Below are 21,137 nucleotides of genomic sequence, written 5' to 3'. Positions count from 1 at the left end.
CCAAAAGACATGGACAGAAATGTTCATGGCAGGACTAATAGTCCAAACTGGAATTTTCCAAGTGCCCGTCAGCAGTAGAATAAGTATATAATTTGTGATATAACCACATAATGAGTATTAAACGGTGATCAGAATGAATAGGTTACAACTACATATAAAAATGCATGGTTCTCACAAATAACATGATGAACGAAAGAAGCCAGACACTAACAGTGCATGATTCCATTTATATAAGTTCAAAAGCAGGTAAAACTAATCAATAGTGTCAGAAGTCAGGAGATTGATTACCCTTGTTGGGGGTTTGAGGAAAGTGACAGAGGATATGAAGGGGGCTCCTGGAGTGCTAGTAATGTTCTGTCTCTTGGTTTAGGCATTGGTTACATGGGTGGGTTCATTTTGTGAAAAATTATCAAGTTTATACTTTTTCATTTGCATGTTATTCAGAAAGTATATACAAAAAGTATTAAAAGTATTAGCAGTTCTGGAAAAAACACAACATTTCACTGTTAACATTTACAGGATATATAGAGAACCAGTTGAACAAATGAACCTTTTATCTTAGAATATATGCTGTCAGAATTATAGGATTATCAAGATACCATTATGTTACTGGAACCTTTACGGTCTTGTTTGTATTATAAGAAGAATAAAGTAGCTGATGTTAATGGTCTCTTTTTATTGTAACCAGGTTTTTGAGATGCCCCAAAGGAGGACATCTTTTCTTTTTGGTCTGTTTTGAGTCACCAAGTCAAAACGTTCATCTGTTCTTTCACTACAGTAAAGAATGTTCAGTGAAATAGTTGTGCCTTTGGAATATTCGTGTGTTCGTGAGTGCTGGTATGTGTTCCTTCCCACTGATTGTTACATCAGCGAGTGAGCTGCAGTCTTGGTTGTGTGTGTATTTTACGTGTTCTTTTGGCTTTTAAGGTATCACTTAACATAACCAGAATGTAGAATCTTCTTCCCAAACAAAGCCCTTTTTGTGACTTTTCTTATTGTCACTTTTGGTTTTTCCAGTGACTTGAAGATAAATCACCTCAAGCATTTATCCTTTGTATTTCAAACAATACAATTATGTTCTTTTAGTTATTTTAAAATGTACAATTAAATTATTATTGACTATAGTCACCCTGTTGTGCTATCAAATTCTAAGTCTTACTCATTCTTTTAATTATTGTACCCATTAACCATTGCCACTTCCCAATCATTTTTATTGATTGGTTAGTTGATTGATTGAGATGGGAGTCTTGCTGTGTTACACAGGCTGGTCTTGAGCTCCTGGCCTCAAGTGACCCTCCCACTTCAGCCTCCTGAGTAGCTGGGACTGACTACAGGTGCAAAATACTACGCCTATCTAATTAAAATTTTTTTTTTTTGGAGAGACGAGGTCTCACTAGGTTGCCCAGCTGGTCTTGCACTCCTAGCCTCAAGCAATCCTCCCACTTTGGCCTGGGATTACAGGCGTGAATCACTGTGCCTGGCCAGTAATTTTTTTTTTTTTTAAGGTTTTTTGGCTGTAAGTTTATTCAATGCAAAAGAATCTTCTCCAATTTTACTGAGGTGGCTGACCACGTCCACGACCAAATCCGCCTCTAAACTGGAATTCGGTTGCTGACCCAGCCCCAGCCTCGGCTTTCTTGTCGGCACCAGATGGCACAGCACTCTGTCTGTAGGTATCTCTGTCAGCTTCCCCTCTTGTGAGTCTCGCAGGTCGTTCACCCTGCAGACCTTTAGGCCTAGGCCTGCCAGTCTCTGGACGGCTACGGCGTTGGGTGGCAGGCACAATCTCCGGGGGCAGATGAAGGTAATCACGGAGATACTGGATACCCTCATTGGTAAGGTACCAGTAGAAATGTCTCCAGGCAAACTGTTCCTTCACGTAGCCTCGGGACTTGAGAGACTGCATGGCCTTCATGACATGAAGGTTGGGCACATTCTTGTCTGCCAGCTCCGGGTGCTTAGGCATGTGGATATCCTTCTTGGCCACCATGACTCCCTCCTTAAAAAGGAGTTCATAAATGGCAATCTGGTTCTTCTTAGGCATCAACATCTTGGCGGCTGCAGGGTCCGGAGCTGGGGCTGGAAAAGGCCAGTAATGGTTTTGCTAACCAGTGACTGCTTACTAACTTTCAGGTAGTGTGACATACCATACGTATATGATTTTATTTCATATATTCTGTGCACCAGTCCTATAAAGTAGGTACTATAAATTCTACTGCTGAAGAAATAAAGACAGGAAGGTCCTACGTAACTTGCCCAAGCAATGAAAACAAGTAATGAAATTAGGAATTCAGGTATATGTCTCCATAGTTCCCAATTGTAACCTCTGTCTCCCCACGCTCCTGAATGCCATGAGTAGATTACTCCTTAATCACCAAGTGCATTCCCACCTTTGTCTTAGCCCTTTCACTTTGCAGATCCACTGCCTATTAGGCCCTTACTTGTTCCGTTTGTTCATCTCTCATCATCTCACTCTATCCATCCTTCAAGGCACAGCTCAAGTCCCATCTGTTCAGTGATTTCTTCCTCCTCCTTTCCAATTTATAGAATACTCCTTCGCCCTGCCACACATTTTATACTTTCATTGTGTTGAATCTATCTTTTTATATACGGATGCTTTAGTTTAAACTTCAGATTGTAACCTCCTTGAGGAAGGGGCTTGGATTACAGATTTTACTTGTGTTCTCTGCAGTGTCTTATAAGAGATGTTCAATACATGTATATGTTGATCAGTTGAAATGATAATAGAACCCTTAATAACTGAAGATATGTAACGTGCATCTAAGACTCCTGGTTATTTGAGCTTCTTGAAGTACTTTATACATCCAACTAACAGTCTTAATTCAGAACCAGGAATGACATGTTTAGGTTAGAGTTAGATACTGATTTCTAGATAGGAAGCTTAGTAATTGTTGCTACATACTGATGCAAATCAGAATAGTTCTTTGTATCCAGAGCCTGAACAAAAGAGCCAGTGGTGAGACAGTGAGTTGATTACTTCTCACTGTTTCACCACTGGCTCTTTGGTTCAGGTTAACAATGTATCTCACCTAGATTATATTAACAGCTTTCTAATTAGTCTCCCTGCTTTTGTTCTTTCTTACCTGTGGTCATAACTCAGCAGTGGGAATGATGACGTCAGGCAGAAGGGAACTTATCCAGTAGCTTCTGATCTCACTCAGTAAAAGACAAGAGTTCTTCAAGGGGCCTACAGGTAGTGACGATAAACTGGCTCTCTGGAGGGGGAAAAGGTTCTGATTTGTAGCATTTGCCTGTTTTACTGGTAAAATTACTCCCACTCTGGCTGATTCAAAGTTCTAGAATGTACAGCAATCTGCTCTCCAGCCAGTATTGGCTTGAGCACATCACTGTTGAACATTTGGCTCCCTGTCTGACTCCCATCTGCTGCCACTTTCCCTCTTGCCCACTCCATTTTGTGATACTGACCTCCTTGCTATTCCTCAAACATGCTGAACATGCACCTACCTCATAGGATTTTTGCATTGCAGTTTTCTATCATTGGAATGCTTTTCTCCTGAATATATGCAGGTTTTCTTATTTCTTATCCCTCTCAAGTCTCTGCTTAAATCTTATATTCTCAGTAAGGTCTTCCATGATCTCCCTACATGAAATTTTTGTTTTATTGGTTGTTCTGAGATGATTTTAATATACACTACAGTGTTTTTGTACTCGTCTAGTGCCTTGCTGTAGTGATGCATTACAGCTATTTCTAGGCAGTGTCATCTGTGGGTGGGGATAATGGTTATATTTGTTGTTGAAACTTAAAAAGAATCATTTCATTTTGTTTGAAACAAAAAATCTGTGATACATGTAAACAAATCAGTTTGGGTCTCTTATTGGTAATTGCAACTTGAATTACTATCCACTTAAGCTCATTATGGGGAATACAACAATATTTATGGTTAAGTGTACATTTGGTAGTATATTGTTCTCACAGTAACATCATTGTGGGTTTGAAGATCTGTGCTAAGTTATGAAACAATGGAATTTATACACTTTATTTAAAGATAAATTGGATTTATAAGGAATTCTTGGTATAAATATTAAAATGTATCAATTAGTATAACATACTGATTTATTATAATTAAAAAAAGGTGTGGGCATCTGAATCCCAGCTATTCGGGAGGCTGAGGCAGGAGAATCACTTGAACCTGGGAGGCGGAGATTGCAGTGAGCAGAGATTGCGCCTTTGCACTCCAGCGTGGGCAACAAGAGCGAAACTCCATCAAAAAAAAAAAAAAAAAGAGTATATGACTTCTTATGAACTAGATGTCACCTTTTCCCCTTAATCTCAGCTGTTTTTTTTCTTTTCTATTTTACCAAGGAACTTTAACCTTCCGCTTGACTTAATCTAGGCGTAGCCAACATTACAATGAGGTAACAAGATTGAGTTGTAGTTATTGCCACTTTTTTCTTTCTTTTTTTTTTTTAACATTTAACTATTTTTACAAGCAAAATTCTAGTGTAACCAGAGTTGAAAACATGATAGCTATAATTACTTCTTAAAAATTAATTTTTCAAGATTAATTTCGATAACCCATTTTTGGGGGGAGTTTGATTTATAAATCAAAGAAGAGAGTAGCTTGCACTGAAAGTTGCTACTTCTTCCTGTTAGATGATTAAGAAATAGAGACAAAGTCTGTTTCTTTTTTTTATGAGACCTTTTGTTACTTTCTTGGGTGACATTTTAACTAAAATTTGCATTATTTCTTTTCTCAAGACTATTGAACATGGGAGAAAAAGTCTCTTTTTCTTATCAAAGCTTAATTTCCTTTGTTCTGTTATTGTTATGTTTAGAAAACGTTTATTTTTGGCCAGGCGCGGTGGCTCACGCCTGTAATCCCAGCACTTTGGGAGGCCGAGGCAGGCAGATCACGAGGTCAGGATTGATCAAGACCATCCTGGCTAACATGGTGAAACCCCATCTCAATTAAAGATACAAAAGATTAGCCAGTTGTGGTGGCGGGCGCCTGTAGTCCCAGCAACTCGGGAGGCTGAGGCAGGAGAATGGTGTGAACCTGGGAGGCGGAGTTTGCAGTGAGCCAAGATTGGGCCAGTGTACTCCAGCCTGGTTGACAGAGTGAGATTCCATCTTAAAAAAAAGAAAATGTTTATTTTCTAGTCTTTTTTTTGCAGTTGAGTTTTTAAAAATTACCAAATTTGTCAGAACAGAGATTAAATTAATAAACTTAGTTTTCTGTTCATATATATGATGCTATGATTCTTATTTTTTCTAACATATTCAGAATCATTCTTTTTTTAAAATTTCTATTTTAAAAGTACTAAATATTTTGTCATAGAAAATTGAGATGTACAGAAAAATGGAAGAAAGAAGTGCTACTCAGAGACAACTATTAACATTTTTATGTATTTCCTTCTAGACATTTTTTAATGGAATTCATCTTGCTTTGATAAAAGAATAGGTCATCTTTATATATAACATAAAACCATATAACTTACCATTGAAGATGACTCAAGGAAGAAAAAAACCCATGTAACTATATTTTGCTTTTTTTGCTCAGCATTATACAAAATATTTAACAAACTTGTCATACATATTTAATGGCAGCATAATATTCCAGAGTGGCTCTATCAGTAATTTGTTCTTGCAACATGCTTTTCAAAATATATTTTATTTTTGCTAGCACATTTGAGAATTTTAAAGGTAAACATTCTTTCCTCATTTTCACCTGATGACTTTTGTAGTTTGTTGTTCTGCAAATAGATTAGGTTACCTCCCTGACCGTGTTCTTCTGCACTCACAGGTAACAGCCACAAATTGTAATAATGCTATTCAGAACATCCTTAGAAGTTCATCTGTTTCAGATGGTATCTTCGAGAGCTTTTAATACAAACTGTCAGATTCTTCTAAGGTCACTGGAAAGCCCATCCTTTTGTCTCTAGATTTACTCATCAAGAATGTTAAGAAATAGCTTATGATTCTTTAATATAGAAGATATAGTATACTTTTAAAAAATCAATTCCCTGTTACACATGTATGTTGTTTCCAGTCTTTTACAGTTATTTGCATTGCTATGGTGAATAACCTTGTGCATTCATCATTGCTTGTGTATGTGTTTATAGAATGTATTCCTTAAAGTAGAATGTATTAGAATTACTATCTGCTTACGTCTTTGCCAACACAATGTGGTACTAAACTTTCTGACTGGTGAAAAAGTGGTATCTCAATGAAGCTTTAATATGTTTTTCTTGTATAAGTGAAATTGAGCATCTTTTAAAAGTACTGTCTTTCTCTTTGCTGTGAACTAAAACTCATGTTCCTTAACTCTTGTAGAGATGTTGGTTTTTTCTTTGTAATTTGTGGGAGTTCTTTGTATATTAGGAAAACTAATCCTTTGTAATTTTAGCTGCATTTCTACCCCCACCCCCAAGTTTGTCACTTTTTAACATTTTAAGTCCCTTAAGTCTGAATCTGGACATTCAACTCTTAGGCACATTTAAAGGGCTGTGTTACATATGAAAGTAGGGAACTACCTGTAAATGTTGCCAAGTAAACACAGTACTAGTCTTGAACATATTTGAAGACAACTGTGTGGATGAAGGTTAGATTAGATTCATTCTTTTTCTTTATGGAGAAGCAAATTACAGCTCAGCATATGGAATAATTTTCTCTCATTAGATCAGCTTCAAAATGGAATGGAAATCCTTTGGAATAGATGGATTATTTGTACTAGATTTTTTTATTGGAAAGGAGATGGCAACCTTTTTCCCAGTTCATTGCACAAAATAAGCACTTAGTGTTGAATAAGTGAATCTTTGGGGCATCTGGATGGTTGGATTAGCTGGTTTTTAATAACTTTCATACTGTGTTTACTTTTTTATTTTTTTGAAACAAGGTCTCGTGTGGTCATCCAGGCTATAGTGCAGTGGTGTGAGCATGGCTTACTCTCCTGAGCCTTGACTTCCTGGGTGCAGGGAATCCTCCCACCTCGGCCTTTCCAAGTAGCTGGGTCTACATACACACACCACCACACCTGGCTAATTTTTTTTTTCTTTTGAGATGGAGTTTCACTCTGTCGCCCAGGGTGGAGTGCAGTGGTGCGATCTTGGCTCACTGCAAGCTCCGCCTCCCGGGTTCACGCCATTCTCCTGCCTCAGCCTCCCGAGTAGCTGGGACTACAGGCGCCCGCCGCCACGCCTGGCTAATTTTTTGTCTTTTTTAGTAGAAATGGGGTTTCACTGTGTTATCCAGGATGGTTGCAATATCCTGACTTCGTGATCCGCCTGCCTTGGCCTCCCACAGTGCTGGGATTACAGGCGTGAGCCACTGCGCCTGCCCCACACCTGGCTAATTTAAAAACTTTTTTATAGAGATGGAGTCCTACTACGTTGCCTAAGCTGGTCTCTAACTCCTGATCTCAAGTGATCCTCCCACCTGGGCCTCTGAAAGTGTTGGGATTACAGTTGTGAGCCATTGTGCCTGGCTCATACTATTTTTGTTTAAAAAATATTTTACATGAAATGTAAGCCAGGCGCGGTGGCTCATGCCTGTAATCCCAACACTTTGGGAGGCTGAGGTGGGTGGATCACCTGAGGTCAGGAGTTCGAGACCAGCCTGACCAACATGGTGAAACCCCGTCTCTACTAAAATACAAAAACTAGTTGGGCGTGGTGGTGGGCACCTGTAATCTCAGCTACTCAGGAGACTGAGGCAGGAGAATTGCTTGAACCCAGGAGGCGGAGGTTGCAGTGAGCCAAGATCACGCCATTATGCTCCAGCCTAGGCAACAAGAGTGAAACTCTGTCTCAAAAAAAAAAAAAAAAATTAATCTATATGTTCATACATATTGCCTTTCATATAACTAAAATCAAATTTCTTTCTTCCTTTCTTGCCTGGTTCTCTCTCCTTCCCATTTTGCTCCAAGATAACCATGTCGTATATATATCCTTCCATATTTTTCCTCATACTTGTATGATTATCCTATCTGTTTTTGTTTACTTATATATTTTAAGATAGGATCTTGCTTTGTTGCCAGGCTGGTCTTGAACTCCTGGGATCAAAGGATCCTCCCACCTCAGCCTAGTATCTGGAAATTATTCTAATAGACTAGAAGGTAAATTGAGTTGAGACGAATTTTAATGTATGGCTTTGGGGATGGCGGTTGGAAAATAAAGGCCATTTTGGCAATAGATTTTTATCTTTAAAGTGAGTATCCACTTGGTTGCAAGAGGATTAATTATAGGAATCTCTTCCTCTTGTAGTCTCTCAGCTTGAACAGATAAATATAGAGCACCAGTGCTCAGAGAGGGAATGCTGTAGAGAACGTGTGGGTAGCTGCTGTAGTTTTACACAGCAGATAACATCTAGAATAAAGAACAGATGAAAATACTCATTGAGGATTAGTGTTCTTGAAACATCATCAAATGGAACATTCCCCAAGCCTAGCATTCAGAGCCATTCATAATCTTGCTCATCTTGCATGTCTGATAATATCTCCTATCGAGCCCAACATACTTTTCCCTAATCCCACTTTACTCGCTGCCTGCTGCATTCATTCCTAGTGCCAGACATTTGTTTTATCCTTTCGAAGATACATCTCTGCCTTTCTACATTCCTGATTACAACCTGTCTTTTCAGTACTCCACTCAAGTGTCACCGCCTTCATGAAGCCTCTTTGCTTTCTCTAGACCACATTGATCCTTTTTATCTCTTAACTCCTAGAGTACTGATACTTTGAATTCTTCGTATTAGTTCCCAAGTATGTATTTGTGTAGCAGTAGGAAGTGTTTTTTGAGTGCCTCTTGTGTGGGAAGCACTATGGTAAATATTGGGTTTATAGGAATGAACGCGACAGATAATGTCCCTGTCCTTAAGAAGTTTTATATTCTTGTGGGGAGAGACAGCTAATAAATAATTAACAAGAAAATATCAGTAAGAATCTGATGAAAAAATGTATGAAGAATGAATCAGAGCTCTTAGTTGAAACGGCAAAGCCCAGTAGTTTATTTAAGCAGAATTAAAAAAAAAAATTTTTTTTTTAAATCTAATAAGATAGCTCACAGAATCTTCACGGATGCCAGAGAATCAGTCTTGGCGTCTACTTAGCTAGGAAAAATGCCCAAATTATACCACTGGACCAAATCATTGGAGACTACTGCTTTTGCCACTGGGAATAGGTATTAGAACTTGTAACTGTCTGTGCTGAGTGTGAGATGCCACTGCTAGGACCTCTGCTATTTCTGCTTCTGAAAGAATGCTGATATAACTCTGAAATGTTCTTTAGAATGGATTTCACATGGCGTCTCCATTATATCACTTGCCTCCTAATGAATATCATGTGAATGTGTTTTATTGGCATAATATAGGTCAATTACCTGCTCCCGGTTTGCAAGAGAGGATGGGTAACTGAATTTCTGACTTTTATTTTGAGGAGGTAGGATTTAAGGGATGAGAAATTCGCCAAACAAGAAAGGCTGTTTAAAGGTACTGAATACTTAACTAGTCGATTATTAATAAACTATGGGAAATTTGATACAGTGGAGTGATTGGAGGATTAATTTAGATTTGAGTAGTCAGAGAAGATTTCTCTAAGTTCATGATACTTAAGCTGAGACATATATGACAAGGAGAAATCCATGTAAAGATACGGGTGAAGAGGAACAATACAGTCAGGATGGCTAAAGGTGACCTCAAGAAACCAAAGGGCAAGATGTCTGCTTATGCCTTCTTTGTGCAGATGTGCAGAGAAGAACATAAGAAGAAAAACCCAGAGGTCCCTGTCAATTTTGCAGAAGTTTCCAAGAAGTGCTCTGAGAGGTAGAAGATGATGTCTGGGAAAGAGAAATCTAAATTTGATGAAATGGCAAAGGCGGATAAAGTGCGCTATGATCGGGAAATGAAGGATTATGGACCAGCTAAGGGAGGCAAGAAGAAGAAGGATCCTAATGCTCCCAAAAGGCCGCCGTCTGGATTCTTCCTGTTCTGTTCAGAATTCCGCCCCAAGATCAAATCCACAAACCCCGGCATCTCTATTGGAGACGTGGCAAAAAAGCTGGGTGAGATGTGGAAGAATTTAAATGACAGTGAAAAGCAGCCTTACATCACTAAGGCAGCAAAGCTGAAGGAGAAGTATGAGAAGGATGTTGCTGACTTTAAGTTAAAAGGAAAGTTTGATGGTGCAAAGGGTCCTGCTAAAGTTGCCTGGAAAAAGGTGGAAGAGGAAGATGAAGAAGAGGAGGAGGAAGAAGAAGAGGAGGAGGAGGAGGAGGATGAATAAAGAAACTGTTTATCTGTCTCCTTGTGAATACTTAGAGTAGGGGAGCACGATAATTGACACATCTCTTATTTGAGAAGTGTCTGTTGCCCTCACTAGGTTTAATTACAAAATTTGATCATGATCATATTGTAGTCTCTCAAAGTGCTCTAGAAATTGTCATTGGTTTACATGAAGTGGCCATGGGTGTCTGGAGCACCCTGAAACTGTATCAAAGTTGTACATATTTCCAAACATTTTTAAAATGAAAAGACCCTCTTCTTGTTCTCCTCACTCTGTGCACTTTGCTGTTGGTGTGACAAGGCATTTAAAGATGTTTCTGGCCTTTTTTTTTTTTTTTTTTTTAGTTTGTAAGGTGGTGTTAACTATGGTTATTGGCTGGAAATCCTGAGTTTTCAACTGTATGTGTCTATAGTTTGTAAAAAGAACAAAACAATCGAGACAAACTCTTGATGCTCCTTGCTCGGCGTTGAGGCTGTGGGGAAGATGCCTTTTGGAGAGGCTGTAGCTCAGGGTGTGCACTGTGAGGCTGAACCTGTTGACTCTGCAGGGGGCATCCATTTAGCTTCAGGTTGTCTTGTTTCTGTATATAGTGACATAGCGTTCTGCTGCCATCTTAGCTGTGGACAAAGAGGGGTCAGCTGGCATGATAATTTTTTTTTTTTAAGTGCGATAGTTTTTAAACTTTGTTTTTAAACAAACTGTAGAACTCTTCATTGTCAGCAAAGCAAAGAGCCACTGCATCAATGAAAGTTCAAGAACTTCCTGTACTTAAACATGATTTGCAATGTTCTGTTATTTTTTTTTTGTATGTTTAGAATGCTGAAATGTTTTTGAAGTGAAATAAACAGTATTACATTAAAAAAAAAAAGATATGGGTGAAGAGTATTTCAGTAGAGGGAACAAGCGAAAAGCCCCTGGTCTGAGATTGGGTTGGGGGTTTAGGGCATGGATATTATATGGTCTTATACTTACAACAGGAAAGAGTAGCAGGATGGCTAATGTGGTGGGAGTGTGGGAGTGAGAGGGAGTATAGTATGAGATAACACTGGGGAGAAGGTTCTGTTTTAACATAAGTTTGAGGACACTCCGCTTATTTCCTTTCCTACTCTGAGAATGACTTGTTGAGAGTAAGGATGAAATTATAGGTATATGGATAAGAAAGGCATTCCTGTGTTATTAAACCCCATGAACTATTGGATACCATGGAGGGACTAAAATTATTTGTATATTTGTTTAGGAGGAGAATAACATGAGGGATCTAGCAAAGATAAATACTAGAAAGACTATGTTTCTAGTGAGTAGAGGAATGAAGCCTGTTTTTATTCTAGTGTCCAAATCTGGTGGGCCTTGAAAAGAATTGCTTCTTCATTCTTCTTACCTTGGTATCCAGGAACAGTGTATTATGGTTGCAGTTACTTGTATTGTGCTAGCTTTTAGGACTGCTTCAAAATACCAAAAGGCTCTAAACCTAAATGTACACTGATAGATTTTTCCTATTAAAGAATAGCATTGTATAGTAAAGTGATAGAAAACTGTATTTTAGGCTGGCTGCGGTGGTTCATGCCTGTAATCCCAGCACTTTGGGAAGCCAAGGCGGGTGGATCACCTGAGGTCAGGAGTTCGAGACCAGCCTGACCAACATGGAGAAACACCATCTCTACTAAAAATACAAAAAAAATTTAGCTGGGCATGGTGGCATGCGCCTGTAATCCCAGCTACTCGGGAGGCTGAGGCGGGAGAATTACTTGAACCTAGGAAGCAGAGGCTGCCATGAGCCGAAATTGTGTCACTGCACTCCAGCCTAGGTGACAGAGCAAGACTCTGCCTCAAAACAGAAAAAAAGGAAACTGCTTTTTATATTCCTTTTAAAAAAGAAATCAGTCCCACAAACACATGAGATAAATTTGCTTTTGGAATGTTAGAACAGTAACCACTCTGATTAAAGTGGTTTCTGCTTCTTGCTCACTCTTTTTCATTTGTGAAACTCAGCTTCTCACACTAGAACAGATAGATTAATACTTTCATACTGTGGAGTAGTATTTGGACTTTAGATGCACTAACAGGACTGTAGGTGGTAGTACTCAGAGTTACTCAACCTTGGCATGTCTGATACTTTGTTTCAGATCATTGAGAGGCTCTCTTGTGCATTGTAAGATGTTTAGTAGCATCCCTGGCCTCTATCCACTAGGTGCAGGTAGCGCTTCCCTCCCTAGCTGATAGCCAAAAATGTCTTTAGACTTTACCAAATATCACCTGTGCTTAAGAACCATTGCTGTGTCTCTCTTCAGCATTCTTTTTTTTTTTTTTTTTTTTTTTTTTTGAGACAGTGTCTGGCTGTGTCATCCAGGCGGGAGTGCAGTGGCGTGATCTTGGCTCACCGTTAACCTCTGCCTCCGGAGTTCAAGCGATTCTCCTGCCTCTGCCTCCCTAGTAGCTGGGACTACAGGTGTTCACCACCACACCTGGCTAATTTTTTGTATTTTGAGTAGAGATGGGGTTTCACCATGTTGGCCAGGCTGGTATCAAACTCCTGACCTAAAGTAATCCACTTGCCTTGACCTCGCAAAGTGCTGGGATTACAGGGATGAGCCACCATGCCCAGCCTTTAGCATTCTTTTAAAATTTGTTCTCCTATTGGTCCTTTTTTTTTTTTTGAGACGGAGTCTCACTCTGTCACCTAGGCTAGAGTGCAGCACCTATCCGCTTCCCGGGTTCAGGCAATTCTCCTGCCTCTGCCTCCTGGGTAGCTGGGATTACAGGCATGTGCCACCATGCCCAGCTAATTTTTGTGTTTTTAGTAGATATGGGGTTTCACCATATTGCCCAGGCTGGTCTCGAACTCCTGACTTCAGGTGATGTGCCCGCCTCGGCCTCCCAAAGTGCTGGGATTACAGGTGTGAGCCACCGTGCCTGGCTTATTGGTCCTTTTAAATAATATCTGATGACCACACCCTGTAGATGTTTTGCTGAGAATGCATACATGTGAACAGTCTCTGAATATGACCTCTTTATCCTAAGTAGGCAGAAAGCTTTAACATAGTTTTAAAATGAGAAGACAAAATCCCTTTTCCCATGTGTATATCATTTGGATCTTTCTAATACTTCTTTTGTAAGATCAGATAAGATTAAGTATGCAGCAATGCACTGTGAGCCATGCAGTGGTTGATTCTGCAACAACTTTTCCCCATTGTGCACCAGCAGTATGACTTCTGAAGGTTTCAGGTGTGAGTTCTGATTAGCCTTAAGCCGGTCGGTTTTTAAAAAGTTATTATATTTTTAGAGAGATGGAGTTTTGCCATGTTGTCTGGGCTAGTCTCAAACTCCTAGGCTCAAGGGATCCACCTGCCTTGGCCTCCCAAAGTGTTGGGATTACAGGCGTGAGCCATCACACCCGGCCCTAGTTAATTTTTTTTTAAAAATTCTTCTTAGTAGGGGTGTGGTCTCACTATATTGGCCAGGCTGGTTTTGAATTGGTCTCAAGTGATCCTCAGCCTCCCAAAGCACTGGATTATAGGTGTGAGCCACAACACCTGGCTGCCTCATTCTTTTTAAGTGGCCAGAAAAAAAAAAAAAAAGGATGTGTAGAGATCAAGCCTGTGAGAAAATGGAAACTAACTCCACTTGTTCAGATTTAGATCCTTTTATTGTAGATATCTTGCCACTGAGTGCCCAAGGAATGGATATTGGAAAGCTGTAGCTGTCCTTAACTTCAGTGTCAAAGAGTAGGAATCTCCTTTTTTAAAGCAGCAGCTTTATTGAGATCCAGTTCACATAGCATAACGTTCACCCTTTTAAAGTATACAATTCAGTGGTGTTTGTTTTTTTTTTTTTTTTTTTTGAGACGGAGTCTGGCTCTGTCGCCCAGGCTGGAGTGCAGTGGCCGGATCTCAGCTTACTGCAAGCTCCGCCTCCCGGGTTCACGCCATTCTCCTGCCTCAGCCTCTTGAGTAGCTGGAACTACAGGCGCCCGCCACCTCGCCCGGTTAGTTTTTTTTTTGTATTTTTAGTAGAGACGGGGTTTCACTGTGTTAGCCAGGATGGTCTCAATCTCCTGACCTCGTGATCCGCCCGTCTCGGCCTCCCAAAGTGCTGGGATTATAGGCTTGAGCCACCGCGCCCAGCCACAATTCAATGGTTTTAAAGTAGTCACAGAATTCTGCAACTGTGACTATCACTCATATCTGATTCCAGAATGTTTCCATCACTGCAGGAAAACAAAAAGAAAAACCCAACAACCCATGTTTAGCAATCACTGTCTATTCCCCTCTATACCCAGCCTGTAGCCATCACTAATCTTTCTTATTTCTATAGATTTTCCTCTTCTGGACATTTCATTTGAATGGAATCATATAATACTTGGCCTTTTGTGACTAATTTCTTTGACTTAACATAATATTTTTGGGGTTCATTCATGTTGTAGGATGTTTTGACATTTTATTCCTGTTTATTGCTAAACAATAATGATATAAATATCCATTCATCAGTTTATAGACATTTGGGTGGTTTTTTTTTACTATTATGAGTAATGCTGTTATGAACATTTGTGTACAGGTTGGACAAATATTTGGACAAATATTTTTATTTCTCTTGGGTATATACCTTTGAGTAGAATTGCTGAGACAGGGTAATCCTGTGGTTAACTTGTTGAGGAAGTGCTAAACTATTAACATTTCCCAAAGTGGCTCTACCATTTTTTAATCCCACTAACAATGTATGAGGGTTCCAATTGCCCTGTCTCCTTGTCAGCACTTGTTCATGTATTTTTTATTTTAGCCATCCTAGTGGATGTGAAGTGGCATCTCATTGTGGTTTTGCTTTGCTTTCCATAATGACAGATGATATTCAGTGTGTCTTTGGAGAAATACCTATTCAGCACTTTAGCCCATTTTTAAATTGGGTTGTCTTTCTGTTGTTGTAAGAGTAAGGATGCCTTTTTAAAGCTCCTTTTTAATTCATTATGAATCTGGCATCTATTCATTTAGTTCATCTATTTGATAACTCTTAGAATATTTTTTCAAACAAGGCAGTTTTGTGCCCTTTTCAGTATCCTTCAGTTATTTTAAATGCTGGTCAGCTAGAGATTAAACTATAATTCTTAAGAAAATGAGATGGAGACTGTTGATGCGAACAGACAGATATGTGAAAGAAATTATAAAGCACTGCTAATGTAGATCAAACATGATAGGATCTGGTGAACCGAATTAAAGCTCTAGAATTCCTGTGGGAATTTGATTGAGCAAGTAATCTATAACTTCTGAGTGTGTCAAACTGCCCTTGGTTTCTGGTATGCTCCTTAAGCACACTTCCTCATCAGGAATATAAGAAACACCTGTGCTTAGTTTTGTAAGGTTTTGTACATAACATTTTGATTATGTATTTGTTTTACCTTTCCTCACCAGGAATTTGGGTTTAAAGAATTCATAATTGGTTTAACTAGATCATGTAGCTATGGTGTACCAACTTTTGTAGCAGCAAATGAAAGCTACTGAATATATTCTTACCTTGATTAAATGATAGGCGAGAGCATCCATGAGATGAAAATGGCCCTTTTGAGTGCTTTTTCTACATCTAGTGAGGTTAACATAATCTTTCAGTAAGAGCATTTATGTCAGATTAATATTAAATGGAAGAAAATAATAGTGCTGAAAGAAAGAGAAGATTGGAAAAAGCACAGGTTTTGGTGCCAGACTGAATTTCAGATCAAATTTTAACTCTCCCTTTCCTCTTTGAGTGACCTTGGACAAGGGAATTAATCTCTGTAAACTTCAGTCTTCATCTGTAAAATGGGATGGATTAAATATATCTTGAGGCTGTGCGCGATGGCTCACGCCTGTAATCTCAGCACTTTGGAAGGCCGAGGCGGGTGGATCACGAGGTCAGGAGTTCAAGACCAGCCTGGCCAACATGGTGAAACCCCATCTCTACTAAAGATACAAAAATTAGCAGGGTGTGGTGGCGTGTGCTTGTAATCCCAGTTACTTGGGAGGCTGAGGCAGCAGAGTTGCTTGAACCCGGAAGGCAGAGGTTGTGGTGGGCTGAGATCGTGCCACTGCACTCCATCCTGGGTGACAGAGTGAGACTCTGTCTGTCTCAAAAACAACAACAACAACAACAAAAACTATCTTGTACTGAGGCGGGAGGATTGCTTGAGCCCAGGAATTCAAGTCCAGCCTGGGCAACACAGCCAGACCCCCATGTCTAAAAAAAGGGAAATCTTGTAAGGTTGTTGTGAAGATAAAAAGAACCAACGTGTGAAAAGCATTTAGGGCAGTGCTTGGCACATAATGAGTACTCTGTTGATGGTACCTGATATATATGTTTCAAATACACACATATATATATGTATTTTTTTTTTAAGGAAAATTTAGATAATTTTATATAGCTTAACTTGCAGCATCTACTCAGTCTTGACAAGCCTTTCTGGTAATTTAATTTCACAGAAGGTAGATACAGTAAACCTGGGCCTGCTTTTTTTGTTTGTTTTAAAGAATTAACTTTTTATTATGATGGTACAATATGCTTATTGGAGAAAATTTGAAAAAATTATTTCAAAAGTAATTTTTTTAAAATTCAGAAAATTATAGTAGGAGTCTGTTAACAGAAACTTTAAAGGGAATGTGGTCCAAGAAGGAAAGAAAAATTCCTCAGAAGTAAATAATAATTATGTTAATTGGAAATTATAAGTAAGAACTAGAAGCAGAGTCTATAAAAACTGATGAATACTACAAAAGAAATTCCTGATTGGGTGTGGTTGCTCACACCTGTAATTCTAGCACTTTGGGAGGCTGAGGCAGGAGGATCCCTTGAGGCCAGGAGTTTGAGGCTGCAGTGGGCCATGATCGAGCCACTGCACTCCTGCCTGGGCGATGGAGCAAGATCCTGTTTCTAAAAAAGAAAGAAAGAAATTCTTCCTTGCTTCAGTGAGATCTAAAATGGACATTTAGTCACTGGCCACATGTGACTTGAGGTGTGTATAGTCCAAACTGCTATGTACTACAAGTATAAAATACACATTGGATTATTTATATGTTGCAATAATATTTCCTGTATATTGTATTAAGTAAAATGTTATTAAAATTAATTTTATCTTTGTCTTATGAATGTGACTACTGGCCTAGTTAAAATTATATATGTGGCTCACATATTCTGTTGGACTGCGCTGTGCTTTAGGCATTGTAATACTTACTAATTTTGAAATATTTGAAAATTCAAAGTTAAGATATTGGATAGTGAACCAAGGTTTTAATAATTTCCTTATAAACAATAACTGTTTTTTTGGGACAGGGTCACTCTGTCACCCAGGCTGGAGCTTGGTGGCCTGATCATGGCTCACTGCAGCTTTGACCTCCTAGGCTCAAGCAGTCCTCCCACCTCAGCCTCCCAAGTAGCTAGGACCAAAGGCGTGTGACACCATGCCTAGCTAATAAAATTTTTTTTTTTTTTTTTGTAGAGACAGGTCTCACTATGTTGCCCAGGCTAGTCTTGAACTCCTGGCTCAAGCTATTCTCCCACCTCGACCTCCCAAAGTATTGGCATTACAGGCATGACCCCGTCTCTACAAATAATTAAAAAAAAATTAATTGGGTGTCGTGGTGCACACCTGCAGTCCCAGCTACTAGGGAGGCTGAGGCTGTATTGCCTGAGCTCAGAAGGTTGAGGTTTCAGTGAGCTGTGATCAGGCCACTGCAGTGTGGGCTGGGTGACAGAGTGCGATTGTCTTAAAAAAAAAAAAAAAAACCGTCTATGTTGTATCATGTATCAGAATTTTTTTTTTTTGATAGCTGAGTAGTATTTCAGTGTTCAGCATTTTTATTAATGACATGGATAGAATATTTAGACTTGCTTTGCAAATCCATATACGACCTGGAATTGGCAATGAAAATAAGTTGTATTATTAAAGTATCTTGGGTTTTTTTTCAGACTAGAGATTGAAAATAGTTATCAGACTGAAAGAATTGACTTAATTGATTAAAATGTATTCAACATTGATAAGTGCAAAATCCCATATATGATTTAAAAAGTTAGTGTTATTGTAAATGGATGTGATGTGGTTTAATAGCAGGTAATATGAAAAATACCTGGAGGGTTTCACTTGACAGCATGTTCATCATGAGTCCACAGTGCGATCTGGGCTCTATTAATAGAAGCGTGGTGTCCAGAATGAGGACTATGATTGTCCCAAAGTATTGTGTTCATGTCTAGGTACCTTACTTTAATGGTAAACATTTAAAAACAAAGGCATATTCAAGAGAGAAACCAGAATGATCTAATGGGAAGGTAACTAGCCACTTAGTATTAAAATAAAGCTGTTGCAAGGTAGAGTGGACTGCCTTGCGAGGTAATCAGATCTATATCACAGGATTTGTTCAAGCAGAAGCTGGATGAACACTTGGCAGGGATATTGTAGACTATTTTAGTTTCACTAGTTGGGTATAGGGGTGGAAAAGGTGCCTAATTATATAGAATATCTTTGTGGATTTTCAACCTTGATATTAATATTTTGTAATCACAGAACATTGCAGAATACTGGGGTTTAAAGTGTTAATAGTGGTTGTCTCTAGGGGATGGGATAGGAGACTGTCATTTCCCATGTTATGTACTTCTTTATTTAATTTTAGTTTCTACAATGAGTGTATATTGCTCTATTAAAACAGTTGTAAGCACTTGTTTCTTGGCTAGTGACATTGGTGCAAAAAAAAATTCTTGTTTTGTAAATCAACACAAATTAATACTTAAAAATTTTTCAAAAGTAACTTAGTAAATTAGTATAAACAATTTAAGTGTTTAAAACCCTTTGTATTGGCAGATTTGCGTATTCATGGACGTTGGATATATGGACTTTTTTGCCATTGGAAGACTGATTTGCTTCATGAGCCTTTATTCTTTTCTGTAGTTGATCTGGCTGGTGACAGTGAAAGTTAGCTGGGCTGTTACAAATCATTCTGCGTGCTCAGATTTACCTTCAGCTCCAAGGTTTGGATTATCAGATAATTAAACAGTAATGCCCTGACTGCTGCTGCCTAGTACCCTTGTCTAAAGGCTTAGTCCTAAAAGAAAATGAGAGTGGAAAAAATTGTTGCATTCTTAGGAAAATATTTCCTTCTAACCCAGACATCTTTTGTTTTTCCCCAGATGGTTCTGTTATATCCCGCAGAGACCAAGGGTTGGCCCTTTATGCTTATTAGGAAAGAAGGATTATGACCAACACTTGCCTTCTGGATATGTTTAGGATAGATGTTGCTAAGCTGCTTTAGTAAATAGATCGTAAACAAAAACTGAGCCACACCTCCTCCTGCCATTATTATCTTAGTAAATGTTTGCTTAGGATTTTGATTACTTAAATGCTGTGTTTCTCTCATGTACTTAAAAAATCTATAGCATTTTGTCAGTAAAGAGATGTATTAATATGCTTCCTTTGCCTTAGCTCAGTAGTGCCCTTTTGATGATTTTTTGGGCCAGGCATTTAGCAGTCTAAATGGTGGACAATCTTGGACATTGCCACTTGCTGTCACCATAAAGCTGTTTGGTGTTTGAGATGGTAGTGCTAGGAAAAATGTGTTAGCATTTGCTAAAAGAGCTTTCACAGGCTGGTCGCTTTCAATGTTTAAAAAAAGTTTATATAAGACTGTTTATACTTCACTACAGTGTTCCCAAAAGCTTTCTAGTCTTGTTAGTGAAGCATGTGGGGCATATGAATTGTGGTTTAAACTCTAAATGGCCACAAACATTTTTCTTTAATATGACTCTAAACTTACTTTCTCTAAACTTCAGTTTGATACTGTAGTAGTTGTTGGTACCATAGTAGTTGTGTAGTTCAAACTCTCCAGTCGTGAGTTTTCATTCTTGGATATGTTAGTGTCTTTGAGGTCGGGAAGAAAGAACAGAAGTCACTAATGTTAATAGCAGAAACTTTAACTTTATAGGAATAAAAGTGGTAATAATAGATGAGCAGAAACCTTAATTCAAGAAATACTTGTTTCAAAAAATTATTATTCTGTACCTTCTGTGTAAAATGCCCATTACTAGGCCTGGGCCCTGGACTTTAAAATAGCATATAGTCTAGTTGTAATGGATCGATAATTTAAAATGTAAAAGGAGGAGTAAGGGAAGCAGCCGTATATGAATTCCTTAGAAGGAAAGTTGGTGTTATTTTCCCTTTTTCTTGCCTTTTCTTTCTTTCTTTTTTTTTTCGGAGATGGTATCTCGCTCTGTTGCCTGGGCTGGATCGACGTGGTGTGATCTCAGCTCACTGCAACTTCCGCCTCCTAGGTTCAAGTGATTCTTGTGCCTCACTTCCTGAGTAGCTGGGACTGCAGGTGCGCACCACTATGCCTGGCTAATTTTTGTGTTTTTATTAGAGATGGGGTTTCACCATGTTGATCAGGCTGGTCTTGAACTCCTGGCCTTAAGTGATCTTCCCCCCCTCAAACTCCCAAAGTGCTGGGATTTCAGGCGTGAGCCACCACGCCCGGCCTGTTTCCCCTTTTTCTGTTTCTTACCTTTTACTTGAAGTTCAAGAGTGAGCTGTGTAGGCACCAGGGCAACAAGATGTTTATTATATTCCTAGGAACTCCATATTCTTTCTGCTTTTAAGTTGGCATGGGAGCAGGGATGAGCAGTGGTATTGTTGGGGTTATCTTTAGGTACAATTGCTGCTTTAGTAGTCTTTAGGACTTACAGGCTTTTGAGAGTTAATGCAGCTGGATAAATACTTTAAACAAATGAGAAAACCTAGACTGGACACTGGGAACAGAGTTACAGTCTAAGTAAAAACCACTGGAAAAAGCTTTCAAATTCTGTTAATATAACAAAACTAATAATTATAGTAATCAAGAAGAATTTATTTGGGAAAAGTGAAGGGGAAGTTGGAGTAAACTT

General features: G+C 38.9%; 1 protein-coding gene and 2 pseudogenes across 5 annotated transcripts in view; 2 read left to right on the top strand and 1 right to left on the bottom strand.

Moving 5' to 3' along the window:
* The window catches only part of MCU (mitochondrial calcium uniporter), a 207,520-nt gene that overhangs the window by 26,841 nt on the left and 159,542 nt on the right, over window positions 1–21,137 (top strand). The window lies entirely within an intron of this gene.
* Window positions 1,489–2,085, bottom strand: LOC112631362 (annotated as a pseudogene). The gene has a single exon (XR_003121110.1). The product of XR_003121110.1 is annotated as a 40S ribosomal protein S10 pseudogene (transcript).
* Window positions 9,657–10,277, top strand: LOC112631361 (annotated as a pseudogene). The gene has a single exon (XR_003121109.1). The product of XR_003121109.1 is annotated as a high mobility group protein B3 pseudogene (transcript).

This window comes from Theropithecus gelada, chromosome 9 (assembly GCF_003255815.1).
Source record: "Theropithecus gelada isolate Dixy chromosome 9, Tgel_1.0, whole genome shotgun sequence".
In the NCBI taxonomy this organism is placed as follows: Eukaryota; Metazoa; Chordata; class Mammalia; order Primates; family Cercopithecidae; genus Theropithecus; species Theropithecus gelada.
This window is presented reverse-complemented; position numbering and strand designations above follow the sequence as displayed.